This window comes from Talpa occidentalis, unplaced genomic scaffold, assembly GCF_014898055.3.
Source record: "Talpa occidentalis isolate TD23 unplaced genomic scaffold, MPIMG_talOcc4v2.1 talOcc4.12, whole genome shotgun sequence".
In the NCBI taxonomy this organism is placed as follows: domain Eukaryota; kingdom Metazoa; phylum Chordata; class Mammalia; order Eulipotyphla; family Talpidae; genus Talpa; species Talpa occidentalis.
The window spans coordinates 49,975,651-49,988,271 of NW_023601212.1; positions in this window are offsets into that span (position 1 = coordinate 49,975,651).

Genomic DNA, 12,621 nt, shown 5'->3' on the forward strand with positions numbered 1-12,621 from the left:
CAGACTGGCTCCCAGAAAGAAGGGTGGGGAGAAAATGAAGGGCCATTCTGCCATCAACAGGTAGTCACCATAGAAGTCAACATCACATTCACTAGTGCATCCACTGTGTGGGGTTCAGGAAGCACCTGTTCCAGCACGAAAAGCTATCTGGAAATTTGCAATGAAGGAAATTGGCATCCCAGATGTGTGCTTGGACACCAGGCTTGACAAAGCTGTCTGAGCCAAAGGAACAAGCAACATCCCGTATCTGTGTATGGTTGTCCAGGAAACATAACAAGAGTGAAGATTCACCAAACAAGTTGCATACATTGATTACATATGTACCTATTGCTACTTGTAAAAAATCTACAATGTGAATGAAAACTACCACTGATTGTAAAATAAGTTTTATAACTGCAAAAAAAAAAAATCCAGATTTTTGGCCTTCTTGATAAAGCACTTAAATTCACCTCTACACATGTCAATAACCTGGAGCCCCTTCAGAAGGATGCACCCCCACGCACACCAGTCCTTGCCTATTGCTGCACCCATGTGCACACCATTCTGCCCCATTGCTCAAGTTACTTCTGTACCCTAGAGTCAAGAGAGTAAGAGACCCTTACATCAAATGTGTTCCACACCATTTTATGTAACAATTACTAAGAAGATGTATTTATGAAGCACCTACTAAATCCTGGCTGCTCCTCTAATCTAAAATAGGAAAATATATACCCGTTAGTTCCAGCTGTTAATAATCTAGTTCCACACCATCCAATAGAACCTCTAGCTTCATGGGCTACTGAAATTTCAAATATAGTTAGTCTGGATCAAGATGTGCTTCTGCATATTAAATATAAAATACACAGACATAAGAGAAAGTAAAATATACCATAAAAATGTTTAATACTGTTTACATGTTGATATGATAATATTGTTAAATGTTGGGTTATATACAACCTATTATTAAAAGCAATTTCACTTGTTTCCTTTCAGTGTAGCTACTAGAAGATTAAAAATTGCATATATGTTTCACATTATATTTGGACAGTGCTCATCTCATTAGTGAATGTGTGTTCAGCAGAAGTTTGTCAAATTCCAAGGAGTTGGGGTGAAATATGTGCATAATGGAAATGAACATGGGTCTGAAAAGCTAAAATGCGATTAGATTTGTGCATATATCTTCATAGAGCTTGACAGCACAATAGGCTGTCTGCCCTTTGTTGTTTTTTTAAAAGATTTATTCATTTATGCATAGAAGAACTGGGGTGTAGACCACAGGGGTGGGGGGTGAGAGGATTCACCAGAGACAGAGTGGGGAGAACAGGTAGATTTACTGAAATACACTGTTGAGGGGAGCAGTGGCGAGTCAGAGGTCTGCTGCGCCATGTAGGTCAGCTCCCTGGCGAGGATCGAACTCAGACAGCAGGAGTGATTTCATGATAGCACTGAGACTTAACCCTAGACCATCAGAGAGGCCCAACTGTCTGCCCTTTAATGCCATGCTGACCCTTTTCCTTCTGCCTCACTGCCTGTACTGGCAATGATGCTAGTGAATGACTGGTGTGGGGGACAAGGGGAGGTGCAAGACAGGATTTCAAAATTGCTGGGAAGTTCTGTTTGCTTGGGTCCTCTGAGAAAGCAAACACCAAAATGGTATTAAATATGCAAGGATTTCATTAGGGGAAATGCTTATATGAGAAGAAATAGGGAGAGAGCCAGAGAAGTCTGGGAGTGCAAGTCTGAGATGTCAGTGCCAGAAGCGGGGACCTGAGGGGGTGGAAGCATGCCAGGCTGCTCTGCTGTCTGAAGAAGGTTCAGCAAGGAGCAGAGTCCTAGGGATGGATTCTACTGTCAGAGGGGTTCTGTGTTTCCTAGGAAGGGGGCTGCTGCAGTGGCTCTGTACACTTGTACTGGCTGGGAGCAGTCACTCGGAAACAAGGCTTTGAAGAAAACCAGTGATGGCTGTCAGAGGGGTAGCTGGGGCCCATGGTCAATTGTGTTCTTTCTAGCCCAGGTCTGCACACCATTCTGCCACAGTCTGCCACAGTAGGCATCTCTGGTTCTTAGCAATTCTTCTGGCCAGGGAGCAAAGGCTTAAAGAAGCTCCTCTTTCCTTCATCCTTAGGATACCATCATTATCTGTGCACACGGGTCTTATAGTCTCATCCTTGTATTATTTGTATGACTTTCCTCTGAAAATGCTATGCAAACAAATATCTGCATACTTAAAGAAAAAAGAGCAATTTCAAATTAATTAATTATAGTATAATTAAAAGTGCTGAATGGGGATTTAGCAGTGAGCAGAATGGGGATTGGAACTAAAAATGTTAAAGGTCACTTCCAATCCCAATAGCAGTATTTTTCTAATTGTTCTTGGGAAAGGCTCTTAAAGGGGTAGACTCCCTTTTTCAATGAGCTTCTTTTCTAACTACAAAAGGATAATGTGTTTTTTGAAAAATGGAGAAAGTATATTTAGAAAATAATGTTCCCAAATTCTACCACTGAAATTGCCATTATTAATATTTTAATATTTTTCAAAGCATGTGTATTTTTTTATTTTTATGATCATGCTACCTGTATAATCTGATGGCCTCATTTATAGCATAATGTATAATAAACATTTTCCCATATCATTCAAAACTCAGCTGCATGGTATATATTAGTGTACATTTATGATTATTTCCTTATGATAAATTCCCAGAGGGCTAGTAATTGCTGAGACAAAGGGCAAAGTTTTAATGCTTTCAATACATTTTGATAAATTACATTATCCATGGTTTAAGAGAGTGTCTGTTTTCTTAAATATTCCTCAATTCTATCTTTCTTTCGTTTATACATGCACTGGGTACAGTCAGAAGCATGGGAGGGTGAGAGAATTCACCAGAGCCAGAGCGGGGAGCAGAACAGGCAGAAGGACCGAACTACACTGCTGAGGGGAGCAGCGGGCGGCAGGAGAGGTCTGTGTGCCATGTGGGACCCTCCTCCGGTGGCCGGAAGCAGCCCGGGATCGAACCGGCGCCGCAGAGGCCGCGGGCAGCTTTGCAACCCAGCGCTCAACCGCTGCGCCACCGGGGAGGCCCTCATTTACTTTTCAATTTTGTTTATGATGGTTTTCTGATATATAATCTAATTTTGCATTCAAACTAGCAATGTTTTCTGCTTCAGTAAGTCTTACCTATTGCAAGATTTTACAAAATTTTACATGATTTTTATTTTACTAAAAAGAAAATAAAGGTAACTTTACTTTTCACATTTAAGTATGTTTGCCATCCATCTGTGATTTATTTTTATATACTGCTCAAGGTAGGAATCTAATTTTATTATCTTACAAGTTGTTACCAGTTCGTTTGAACACTCTCTAAGTCATAATCTATCCTATTCCGTGAATTTTTACCTTTATTGTTCACAAGAATATTTTAAATTTTTCTGTGAGTTTTAAAAATCTTTTTATTATTAATTTCTATTTTTATTGTATTGTCAGAGAATGTGGCTAATGTGTTTTACTACTTTGGAAAATAAATGGATATTTATCTTACCAAGTACAGTGGGTCTCCACCACTGTGAATCATTTTACAAAGCAAATTTTTTTACAAAGTAAAATCACTTACACAGTAAATTTTTACTGCTAATAAATGATTTAAACCTGTGACTTGTGGGGCCTCCCTAGTGGCTCAAGGGTTTAAGAACAGCACTATGAAGTAATCCACAGCCTCTGCAATGTTTGATCCTGGGCTGGCAGGGCAGCAATCTACGTGGCGCAGCAGACCTCTCCTGACTCGCCCGCTGCTCCCCTCAGCAGTGTATTTCAGTCAGTCTGCCTGTTCTGTTCTGTTCAGTCAGTCTGCCTGTTCTGTTCTGTCTCTGGTGAGTCTTCTCACCCCCGGCATCTCTAACCTGTACCCCAGCTCTTGTATACATAAATAAATAAATCTTAAAAAAAAAAAAAACCTGTGACTGGTGTGCATATGAATTAAAGGACATTTGTTGTCTCACTGATAACAGTATCTCATTCATTGACATTACAGTCTTTCCAAGGGGATAGACAGCAGGGAGCTCTGTGGTCTCACACCAGAGCCCGGCTTGAGGGGATGTTGTTGACCTTGGTATCCACAGGCCTGGTCATCGCAGGTATCCTGTTTCTGCGCTTCCAGAAGGGCTCTGCTTCCCATGACACTTTAAAGAGAGAGATATTCTGCAGGGGCGGGAGAAGGGAGTAGGATCAAAAACAGGGTGGGAAAAGCAAAAGGGACTAAGGTGGTACCACAGGTGAACTGGTGGTGGGAATTTCACGGGGCCTATAACTGAGATGAGAAAGCATACATTTTTTAAAAAAATGAAAAATGATGTAAAAAAAAATATATATTAAATAAATAAATAAATAGTCTTACAGTAATTCTTCCTGGTCCCTCCGGCTCAAGCCAGCATGATTAAGTCTCTGTTCCTTAGTTAACAGACTGAAACACCACCTAGATTGTTCAGTGCTGGAAGAAGGAACCAGCTTGTACTGATCAGCTGCCTGAGGAGGGGAACCTTAGACATGCATTTGTAAAGGAGGAAGGCAGTCCTGGGGAGTGGGACTGCCGGGAGAGAGTGGAATCACTTACTGAGAGGTCAAGTTTGCCTGGTAAGCAGTAGCTCACCTTAGCAGCTCGGCCCTTTCTCCAACAGTCCCTCCTTTAAATCTGGGCCTGAGTACAGCTTAGGGATCTGACTCTGTGCCTGGCTGCTGGCTACAATCCAGGCAGATGGTGCCCAGTACACTCTAACTACCCGTGAACACCCCAGCTCCAGCCTCCAGCCTGGGAACAGTGGGATTCCTTTCTCTTGCTCCTTGGGCCTTGCTTTTGCTTGTTGTTAAATAAACATTACCACTCTTTTCTTTCAAATGAGCCTCATCTCATTTAAACAGACTCACAAATATTTTTTTTAAGATTTTTCTGGAATGTGGTAGCACCTCAGCTCCACGTCTAGGATGGTTACAGATTCCCCCTTAATGCTTTAATTCCTTTGATGGAGCATGGAGAAATTAAGCCCTTACACTCCAATTACCGTTATGAGCTGAAAATTTCTTTTTCCAGTTTCTTTTTTTTTAATTCAACACTAAAAAGTCTTAATTTTAAAATAACTCTTTATTGAATATGCTCAAGCAATCAAGGGCAAAAATGCAATGAAGAGGAATGTGCTGGTAGAAATACCAGGAAAATAGCTTGTAAAGCTTTATTCAATGTATAATTCAGATATTCACCAAATAATATGCATTGTATTCTTTGATTTTTTTTCTCTCTATTCATTTCTCCATACTTTATTCTCTCTGTTGTCTCTCCAAGTCAGTTCAGGATAACTCGTGGGTGATATCAGGAATAAACAACTCATTAAATAAACACAGTTGAGCCCCACAATTGACAAAGCTTTGAGCCCAAGTGTCTAGGAAATGCAAAGGGAAAGCAAGTGCTGGCTATGCAACTGCCATCACAAGAGGATAAGCCAACTTCAACAGGAGAACACATGAAAAGATGTTCGACATGATTAGCCATTGGGGAAATGCAAATCAAAACTACAATGAGATACCATTTCACACCCACTAGGACAGTGAGAACAAAAAAGATAGGCAATAACAGTGCCTGTGAAGATGTGAAGAAATTGGAGCCCTCCTATTCTCTGGGTGATAAGTGTTCTAGAATTAGATAGTGTGCTGTCTGCACAGTCATGGGAAGATACTAGCCATGATTAAATTGTACAATGTACAAAACACAGATCTGCCATGTATTAGTCAGAATTGGTTAAGTATGCTAATAAATAAACAAAATCTCAAAGGCTTTAAAAAAAAAAACTTCAATAGGAAGTGGGGGAGGAAGAGCTCAAATCTGACAAGGGGAATTTTGGAAAGCTTCTCACAACCAATGGCATTTAAGTCAGACCACAAAAACAAGTGATAATATAATAATAGTTGTTTGCAAAGCATCCAGCTCAGTTTGTAAATGTACAAAATGTGAGGATTGTATTTCTAAATCTTTTTTTAATCTTATTTTTTTTTAGAGTTAGGAACACCTGTATTTTTTAAAAAAGATTTATTTATTTATGCATACAAGAGCTGGGGTACTGGCCAGAGATGCATGGGTGAGAGGATTCACCAAAGACAGAGTGTGGAACAGAACAGGCAGACTGACCGAAATACACTGCTGAGGGAAGCAGTGGGCGAGTCAGGAGAGTTCTGCTGCGCCAGGTAGGTAGCTCCCTGGCCGGCCCGGGGATTGAACTCATGCTGCAGAGCCTTCAGATTGCTTCATAGTGCGGTGATTAACCCCTTGCGCCACCAGGGAGGCCCACTTTTTTTTTTTCTCAAGTAGAGTCCCTTTGTTGCAGATGAAGAAACTGAGGCTCAGAGAAATCAAGATGACTTGCCTGGGACCACAGGACTAGCAACTGGCAGAGAAAGAGTGGGGACACCCGCAGGTGTTTAAGTAGTTTATACAGAGGAAGTGACTTGTACAGGGCACTGGAGTAGAAAACACGGGATGTGATGGGAACCGGCACATCAGCAAAGTAACTTGGCCCTGAGTCCAGTGATTGACTGGAATTGAGACTTCATCTTTCAAAGCAGGTTGGGGGGAGATTCTGGAAGGTTTTGTGAATGTGTGCGACAGAGCAGTTTAGACTTCATTCTGGACTCAGCAAAGAGCTGGAACCTCTTCAACCACAACGGGAGCTCTAGGTTTTAGAGAAGAAACTGGCAACAAGGACCAAATGTGCCACCAGAAAGCTTGACATGACTGGTTCAGGGTCCAGCAGAGAGGCTTGGAAGCCTAGACTGGGGCTGCAGGGCAGAATATGAAAGAAGGAATAAAACCATCATTTCAAACTGGTGAAATTATTTTAAATGTTTATGCTAATACTTATCTTATGCTGACACTGGGCCATTTTGAATAAGGCAAAGTTGTATCCACTTTGGACCAAGGACTGACTTAATTAAATCAAGAGTCGAAGCATGAAAATGCTATCATGTTCCAAGCCTTCTGGCCACTTTTGCTCTGTCACCTTTCACCTAGGTTAATAGTGTCTGGTCAAGAGACCCCACTGGAAGCTTCTGATTACCAGCAGGTATTAAAGACCAACAGTGCTAATCCTTCTCCCTCATTCTGGCCCCTCACAAGTGATAAAGACCACACTGGGAAAAGTGAAAAGTATACTGGGCTACCTGCTGCTCAGTGGATTCCGGAACATAAAATCATTCCTTCCTGTGCCTCATGGCCACCACCATGCACCAGGTCTGGGAGCGAATGCCAGCTCCCTTATTACCTGGGTAAACTTGGCTCTAGCCTAGTTACCTAACTTTGCTGTTCCTCAGACCTTTAATCTAGAATATGGAGACATTCATAGTCAAAAAACTTCATAGCAAAGTGAGGAGACTTACATCAGTTAAAACACACCAGAGTTTAGAAAACTGTCTGATACATCTAACGTCTGTTACACCCCCAAGCTATTCAAGACACCTATTTTGGAATTTTCCATTTCCTTCCTTTTGCCCTTTCAGAATATGATCTCAAACAGCAGGCTGTTCATATCTCTAGGGCAGCAATATTTTCTATTAGCTCTTCAAATAATTTAATTCCCAATAACTATATCCAAAATCATTCCATAACGTCAGTACAGTGTAACCTTGGAAAACCATCCACATAATCAGAACTAATAACTTATGCTGTTTTAGGGGCTCTTGTGTGACTGGAGTGAAGGAACTGGCAACATTATTCCTTACCTTTATCTTCTCACTTTTGTTTCACTTTCTGAAAGAGGGTAGTTGATGGAGAGGTCTGTTTCAAAATAGTAAAGTTGAAACAGGCAAAAATAATGGTGGTTTCTTTTTGCTCTCCTTTCTCTCTCTCTCTCTCTCTCTCTCTCTCTCTCTCTCTCTCTCTCTCACACACACACACACACACACACACACACTTTACTTGTGTTAGCCACATTCCTCTGGCTCTGTTACAGTTGCTGAAATTTCTGGATAGCAATATTTGCTTTCCATCATCACTCAGAGGAGCCACATAGCAGCTTAATAGCAACGTAATTAATAGCAACCCTCACTCCCAGGCTGTATGGAGATCCTGCTGTCTGGGCTGAGCTACAGGAACAACAGGGTCTCCTGCTGGAGACACAAGACCAATTTGTGAGGTAACATTAGCACATGGACACAGAAACAGAACGATACCTAAGCAGATGTCGCTAAGAACTGTGATGTAAGCATTTGGGCATTCATCTGTTAAACCTACAGTGATAGACCTGTGTCTGACCAGAAAAAAAAAGGGGGTGTGGGGGGTTTCAGCACCTGAAAGGTAACTCCTGCTATGTGGGCAAAGTGATGAGAGAAGGCGAGCAAGCAGGCAGCTCCGGGCTCAGCTGGCCCCTGGGGTGTCTGGAGTTTCCCTCTCTCTGCTGCTTCTTTTATTTGTGATTGAGTCTCCTTCTGGGTTCTTTACATGCCTTGTTGGCAGTGCGGTGTTCCCTGTTTTCACCTTCTACCTACCCAACTTTTGAAAATGAGATAAAAGAAAATACAGGGCCTCCCCGGTGGCGCAGCGGTTGAGTGCTGGGTTGTGAAGCTGCCCGCAGCCTCCGCGACGCCAGTTCGATCCCCGGCTGCTCCCCGGCCACCGGAGGAGGGTCCCACATGGCACGCAGACCTCTCCTGCCGCCCGCTGCTCCCCTCAGCAGTGTACTTCGGTCCTTCTGCCTGCTCTGCTCCCTGCCCTGGCTCTGGTGAATTCTCTCACCCTCCCGCGCTTCTGACTGTACCCAGTGCATGTACAAACAAACAAACAAATAAATAAATAAATAAAAATACATGCCTCTTAAAAAAAAAAAAAAAAAAAAAAAAAAATACATACCCTAAGGAGAAAGAAATAGATGCAAGTAAGAGTCATAATTTTCAGATCAAGAAAAGCAGGTAACTGAGTAATTCACACATCATTGAGAGACCAATTAGAACCATTAGCAAGTTGTTAGCATTGACTTTAAACCACCTGCTCCAATTCAGCCCTAGTCATTCAGAAGGAGCTGCATGGTATCACTAGATTAAGCATTATAAACAAAATACATAGACAACCCTCAATCCACAACTGCTTACTACACACACACACATACACACACACACAAACACACACATAACTATCTAGTCTCAGACTACTGATGTTGGTGGTGGATCTAACTTAAAAGATGTAGAGAGTAAGGCAGCAAAATTTTAGCAAGCGAAGTTGACCATTGATACTCCAAATCCAGAGGTCTGCAGGCTGGGGATGCTCAGGTAGATCTCCCTTCAGAAGTTAGAATTAGAGCCTGACTTTGGAGAGTGAGGAAGACTGAGGCAGAAAAGTGGAGGTGGTTGAAATGAAAACTTGTTTCCTGGCTGTTAGAGAGAGGGTTCTGGCACGTGACTAGTGAGAACCTATTTGGCTGGACATTGGCCTTGCACTGATGACATTAACCCCCTGTGATTCCGTGTATATGTCCGCGTGGAAATGAACGAAGATATCAGCACCTCGGGCCTCCCTGGTGGCGCAAGGGGTTAAGAAGCAACCTATGAAGCTATCCGCAGCCATTGCAGCATGAGTTCAATCCCCAGCCAGGGAGCTACCCACATGGCACAGCAGACCTCTCCTGACTCGCCTGCTGCTCCCCTCAGCAGTGTATTTCGGTCAATCTGCCTATTCTGTTCCCCACTCTGTCTCTGATGAATCCTCTCACCCCCCCACACCCCTGGCCTGTACCTCAGTTCTTGTATGCATAAATAAATAAATCTTAAAAAAATATATCAGCACCTGTATTGTCCGGCTGTATCTGGGCAGATAAAGGGAGTGAGTTCACATCTGTTGTGAACTTCACACCACCATGCTCACCACACAGCGGACTATCAGTGCCAGCTGTGATGGAAGGCAACAAATGGAGGAAAGTACATTTCAGAGGACTACTTATTCGATGATCACTTATTTTTTAGTAATACTCACAGAGCTAATTTAACTTGAGTATTCAGAAAAATTAACCTGATTGGAAGCTTTTAAAAATAAGTCACATGAAATGAATTATTTTAGATTTATATAAGAGGATGATCTATAGCTTTTATTCTCTTTTTTAAATCAACCTGCATTTTCCTTGATTTCCTTTTTATACTCCATGGTAAAGGGAACTTCCAGCTGCTATAGCAAAAATATCATGGACTGGGAGATTTAAAGGACAGATATTTATTTTTCACAGTTGTGGAGGCTGGGAATATGAGATCAGGGGCCAGCAGGGACAGGTTTTTGGTGAGGGCTCTTTTCTTGGCTTGCGGATGTTGGTGTCCTGGTATGGGCTGGGGTGGGGAAAGTTTCTGAACTCTTCTTAAAAAGGCCCTAATCCCACCCTAAGGACCCTCCTTCCCTACTCCTCCTAAAGTTCTATTTCGGAAAACTATTGGCACTGAGGTATGGAGCTTCAAATATGAATTTTGGGAGACACAAACATTCAATCCATAATACTCTACTTAAGAGAAAATTTTTAAAAATCAAGCTTATGTATTATGAATGATCCTGTAAAGTCAAGTACTTGTAAGTTAAAGCTTTGAGAATAAGAGAAATGTAATTATAATAACAGTGACTTTGAAGATAAAAATTTAACTTTTCTGGGCAAAAAAAAAAATCTTTTTTTGAAAATTTTATTGAGAGTATTTGAAGAATACTCTCAGAGTACAGAATTCAGAGATTTTGATGAGGCAGAAGGGCAAAGAAATGATAGTTTTATTACTTGTTACGTAGGGGAATCTCATGTTTTGCGCTTTTTTTTATAAGAAGCATGCACTCTTTTTTTTTTATAAGAAGTATGCTGATAGCCATCTTGGTAATTAGGAATAGCTAAATTGTTATTCAATAAAATAGCTTATAGATTTAACTGGTGCTGACCAAACAGATTTGCAGACAACTACATGGTTTGTGGTGCATCCCAACCCCTACTGGGTCTCCCCCACACCTACTGGGTCTCCCCAGCACTTCAGGGTCCCATCCTATCTGCTTCCCCCATCCCACATTCTTCCACAGTGTTTGCTGAAGGCTAACCTGAGTCTCCCCACCATATAAAAATATAGCACTCGGGAGTGGTTTCCACTGAGAAACAAAGAATACTTACAAAAACATACAATCTGTTCTTGGCCCTGCGGCATTGTCTAGTTTCCAATAAATTAATACTTAATGTTTGCTGATTGCATGATTCATAATGAAATAAATGAAGAGAAAATAGATATACAAGAAGCACTTATGAAAACTTATCTCTGGATAGTAGAATTATGACTTTTATTTTCTTCCTATCTAGCTGAGTTTTGCAAATTTCTAAATTTTCTACACTGAACATGTACTACTTTGAATAATGAAAAACTTGCTGTAAAAGTTCATTGTCTGGATGTCTTTTCATTTACACATAGGCAGGGCTTGCTCTGTAACCATCTGTTAGTTCCAAGGATACCACATCGAAAGGAGACCCACATTCTCTTGCCATCAAGAAATGTACAGTGCCTGTCACTACACTGGCCTGAAGGGACAGAGTACAGCACACGTCAACATTTACAGAGCTTGGTCTCTTCAGAGTAGCCTGTGTAGACTAGGGAAGGATTGAGGGAAAAGACAAAAGCTTCTTGTCCTCAGGATCCCTTGCTGTAGGATAGGCCTATCTGTGCATGGGCCTATCTGTGTACAGACATAAATGTGTAAACACTCGCACACACCCCCCCCCCTTAGTTACATACTTCCTTTCCTGTCTCATAGAAGTTTGCAGGCATAGCCTAAAAACCTAGAGAAGGGTTGATTACATTTGGATAAACCCAGCAGATGAATCTCCTACCCCCAAATTTAAGAAGGAAGGCAAGAGAGAAAAACAATCAACCAAATTTGGGGCTAAACGATCTATTTGAAATAATAGCTCATATTTATTGAGCTCTTACCATTTGTCAGGCATTATACAAAATGTTTTACTCATATTTCGACCTCATTTTAGTTTCCTTTTACTTTCACAACAGGCTTATGAGGTAAGAGTTATTACCATCAATCCCTTTTTACAGCCAAGGAAAGGAACGTAAAGAAATCAAGCCCCCTGCCTAAGGTACTAAGGAAGGAGGCTGGCCGTGCCTGATTGGAACCCGACTTTTCCTACCCCTCTTGTTTAACCAGTCCTTTTCAGGAGGCTAGACTACAAAGACTACTGGTTCCTAAAGAGAAAAAAGGAACTAGAAAATGGGTAATTTAAGAATGGAATGCAAGTGAGTGTCAAAAACAATGTACCAGCCTTTTGCATTGCAAATGGGAGAGCTCTCGAAAACCACTTTTCATAAAGGCTTGATTCTTGGCCATTACGGATAGGTATTAACTCATTAAACCGAACCATGAATTCAGTATTCAATTCAATGTCTCATCACTGTCACAGCTGGGATACACCTCCTTCTATTTCTCAACTTCATCTTTGCCAAAAGTGAGAAATGACTCGGTTTGTGAGTCATCCGCGGGACCCGGGGAGCAGCCTTGCCCCTATTGTTTTCTTGGGTGTTCTCACTCGGACATTCCTTGCAGTGTTTCTGGCAATGCAGGAGCAACCAAGCGCGGGGAAGCCTCACAAAAGACACCCAACCGCTAT